Source organism: Helianthus annuus, chromosome 12 (assembly GCF_002127325.2).
Source record: "Helianthus annuus cultivar XRQ/B chromosome 12, HanXRQr2.0-SUNRISE, whole genome shotgun sequence".
Classification (NCBI taxonomy): domain Eukaryota; kingdom Viridiplantae; phylum Streptophyta; class Magnoliopsida; order Asterales; family Asteraceae; genus Helianthus; species Helianthus annuus.
In genome coordinates, this window is record NC_035444.2 from 125,229,246 (window position 1) to 125,233,775 (window position 4,530).

General features: G+C 40.9%; 1 pseudogene; it reads right to left on the bottom strand.

Annotated features, from left to right (window-relative positions):
- Positions 1–4,187: 4,187 nt before the first annotated feature.
- LOC118485290 lies at positions 4,188–4,271 on the bottom strand (annotated as a pseudogene).
- Between the last annotated feature and the right edge of the window lie 259 nt (positions 4,272–4,530).

Consider the following 4,530-nt stretch of genomic DNA (forward strand, 5'->3'; position numbering starts at 1 on the left):
TTCTTTCAATTTTTCAATTTTATCGGCATAAAATAACTTTCCACTACGTTGATCAGATGGAAGTTATTGTTTAAGATATTCAAGCTTCCGGATTTTCACTTCATAATTGTCACTTTCTTCATCAGACGAATCATCAAAAATCGAAACTTTTTCAACAACTTCTTTTGCGGAGACTGTTTCTTCTTCTTGCTTTGTCGGAAAATACTGTTGAGATTCATGATACGCATATGCCAACAATTCCTCAAACTCCATGTTTTGATCTTCAAAGTTTCTCAATTCACTTGCACTCTACTATTTAACCAAATTGATCACCCCTCAACAACACATGCACCACTTTGAATGAACACACAATGGCCGACAATTTACATGCAGCCACTAACCAACAATTTGATTTAGTAATTTTTGATAAGACCTCTCAATACAACTTTAAGCTTTCATTAGACCTTATAATCCACTAAATCAAAAGAAATTATATTTCTCATTTAATCATGAAAGTGACTGACAATTTGTTAAACATGGATTGGGTCGTCAAACATTAAATGTGTAACAATTCTTAGTGGGCCGAATGATCTTATAAAATGAGTTGCTATTTGACTTTATAGTGGGCGGCAACAAGATGTTTCACATGCAAACAAACAACCTCATTTAATATGTCACACAACACGATGAAATTTCTCAAACAGTGTGTCAATTTTCAGACAATGTCGGTTTCAAACGATATGTTCCAACCGATACTTTCAAACGGTGTGTGACGTTTCAAACGGACAAGTGGACCAATCGGTGAACTTTCAAACGATCTGAACCTATTTCAAACGATATTTCAAACGATGCCCAATTTCAAACGATAGGATGTAATTTTCAAATGGAACAGACGATTTACAAACGATGAAACCAATTTCAAACGGTCAGTCACAGTTCTCGTTCAAACGGACATCAATATTCAGACCATTTTGACCAGTTTTACGTTGAGTTTTAAGCTGAAACTTCCAAAGGTTTGATAAAATGCACTTTTACACATTTTGTGAAAGTTATAGCCGATTTTAACCGTGAAAAGTATCAGTTTTGTGAAAGAAGGTGTAGAAAATGAAATTTTCAAGCTGAATATGGCAAGAACTCCTCTTCCTGAGCTCTGATACCACTTGTAGGACCGGTTTTCGACCTTAATGAGTCGTTCAGAAGAGCTTTCGTACGTTTCAGAGGCGGAAACTAAGAAACGCACTACAAAACAGCTTGAACTACACTTTAATCCTCTTGTTCATTCATTTAACAACGTTTACAGTGAGAGGAAATACCGGCAGCACTTCGGTATCTACAAGTCTGACCGTTACAAATGACTAGATATGACAGCTATTTAAACTAGAGCCTATCCTATCGGTTGAAATCCTCAAACGGTTACATATTTCAAACGACGGCCTCAAACGGCCACACCTTCAAACGGCCTTGTCTTTCAAACGGCCATGTATAGTTGCTCTTCAAACGGTTAATCTCCTAACAATTGGAACATTCAACCTTTCACCTCATTGGACCTTTAAACCGTTGGCTCTCATTGGACCTAAAAATGGTAACACATTATTGGACTGATGTGTGTAAAATGCAACATATAAAACACATCAATTAAGGCATAAAACTAACCCTTTTTTAGTACTAATGTTGGAAAAAGAGTGTTTTTGTCTTCCTTTTGTATTTTCAGGATGAAATGAGCTCAAAATCACAAAAGAAGCAAAAAGACCACTAATTCTACCATAAATACAAGAAAAGGAACAAAAGTAGACTGCCCGGACCCTCAACGGCACCTCCCAAAGCAAAAAGAAAGAAACAGAGTCTGAACACGCCCCGTGTCCAGCGAACACGGGGGCGTGCCCAGGAAGCAGCAGAAAAGACAAACCAGTAGAAGCTTCCATTGCCCACCACGGGGCCGTGTCCAGCGAGCACGGGGGCGTGGTGAAAGTACAGCAGGCGCATTAATTGTAATTCGCAATTACAATTAATGAGGAGAGAGAGTGTCAGGCGGGCACGGGGCCGTGTCTAGCGGACACGGGGCCGTGTCCAGCCTTCTGTTCAGCCTATAAATAGAGGAGCTTGGCTTCATTCTCTCTCATCCCTTGGCACACCACCTCTCTCACACCTCATCCACCACCCACCACCACCATAACACCATCATCCACCACCATCATCCATTGTCCATCGTAGAGTGTGTGAGTCGTCTGGGGATCCAAGATTGATCGTAAGAGTTCTTGACAATCAAGGCCATGTTTGCCTAAGTCTCTTACATCACTTGGTGAAGACAAGTGTTTAGTATAATACTTTTTATTTTTAATCTTTTGCACTTTTTATTTGGTTTTGTATTAATGACTTTAATAACTAGTTACTTATGTTGAAGGTGATCTTTCCTTATCGTTTGTCCGTGGTGTCTTGGCGTTATTTTACTGTCTATATAAAATAAAAGATTTTCACCATTCATATCTCCACGGTCTATATGGAGGTATGTTGGCTACCTGGTCGGGGGTTAAGGGAACGGTTTGGTAAAGGTCTTGCCCTTGTTCAGCGTTTAGAGGTCCTGCTTGGGACCTGGGTCAAATTTAGTAGGATCTCCTTCAATGCCCATAGGTATTGGATGGCGGGGATCCAAACTCTTTGACCCCCTCATAAGTTAACTACTATTAATACTATAACCCGGCTATTTAGGACTGTATCCCTGCTGACTCAGACTACTTAGCCGAGGGTAACGTCACCGCCAGAAGCGGGGCCTACCATAATTTGCATTAATAACTTAATTCATTATCTTTCAATAATCCGACCCTTTAGGATTGTATCCTTGCTGACTCAAACTACTGGGTTGAGGGTAACGTCGCCTTCAAAAGAGGGGCCTACTACAATAACTAAGATAATCTCTTAAACAAGTGCAAAAGTGCGAAAATAATCAAAGGTTATACTAATACACGTGTCGGATCCAAGTGATTCATCTTGTCTATCTGTTTTTATTTTATTTTTATTTTCAGCATTTAGTTAGTTTTTATTTTTCTTAGTTTAAAACATTTTTCTAACTTTTTGATTTGATTAGACGTTGAGGATAAACCGGTATTAAAAGCTCTTGTGTCCTTGGACGACCTCGGTATCTTACCAACACTATACTACGTCCACGATGGGTGCACTTGCCCATATGTGTGTTTAGTGTTAGTGAATATCGTGTTTTATAAATTTAAAACTTGGCTAAAAGTGTAAAAAGGGCTTAAATATATATCAAAAATATATACACACTACACACGCATCAAGTTTTTGGCGCCGCTGCCGGGGACACAAGGATTTTAAGAAAGTTAGGAATCAACGGCCTAATCGTATTTTTATTTTTCTTTAATTTTTTTAGGATTTTTTTTAGATTTTTAGCTTCTGCAGAGCTCAGCACGGGGCCGTGCCTGGTCGGACACGGGCCGTGCTCAGCAAAGTTACTGGCAGTTTTTGTTTTTCAAGTTACAGAAGGCTGACCACGGGGCCGTGCCGGTGCAACACGGGGCCGTGTCCAACTTCTAGTAACTGGGATCTGGAAAACAATCACTGTATTTCCGACCACGGGGCCGTGTTCGCTCAACACGGGGCCGTGGTGAACCTTCTGACCGATATTCTTTTTTGTTTATATTGCAGGACTTGGAACCCGACACCATCCTCACGTAGTGTATGAGCTCCAGTTCCAATAAAGACATAAAAGAACCGCTAGAAGAACCCGAACGCTTTCTCAGAAAAAGGTTAAAAGCCAAAAACCAAGAGAAGGTTTCGGGTGATCCACCCCCAATGGCGGACCAACGTACCCTTATGGATTATCTACCGCCCACCGTAGGTAATCTAGGCGCCGCTATCAATGCTCCGAATGTCGAAGCCAATAACTTCGAGCTTCGACCGCATTTGATACAAATGCTCCAAAACTCCGCAACCTTCCACGGGCTTGCGGACGAGGATCCTCATCTACATATAACTAATTTCTTAGAAATATGTGATACCTTTCGGATCAATGGAGCATCAAACGACGCCATACGCCTCCGTATGTTTCTGTTCTCACTAAAAGACCGAGCGAAAGCTTGGCTCAACACCCTCCTAGCTGGATCGGTAAATACCTGGGATGAACTAGCCCAAAAGTTTCTATATAAGTATTTCCCTCCTTCTAAAACTGCTAAATTAGTGGCTGAAATTAACACATACTCACAAGAGGACGGGGAATCCTTATATGAAACATGGGAAAGGTTCAAGGAGCTATTACGCAAGTGTCCCCATCATGGCCTCGCAATATGGCAACAAGTATCCACTTTCTACAATGGATTGTTGCCACACACTAGGCAGACACTTGATTCTAGCTCCGGGGGACTTTTAGGTAATCGACGCCCACACGAAATATATAATCAAATTGAGGAAATTGCTCAAACCAATTTTCAATGGCACACTCCCCGGGGAAATAAGTCTATCGCCCCGGGCACCCATAAGGTCGACGAAAGCACCTCTTTACAAGCCCAAATTGAGGCCCTTTCTTCAAAAATAAAAAAA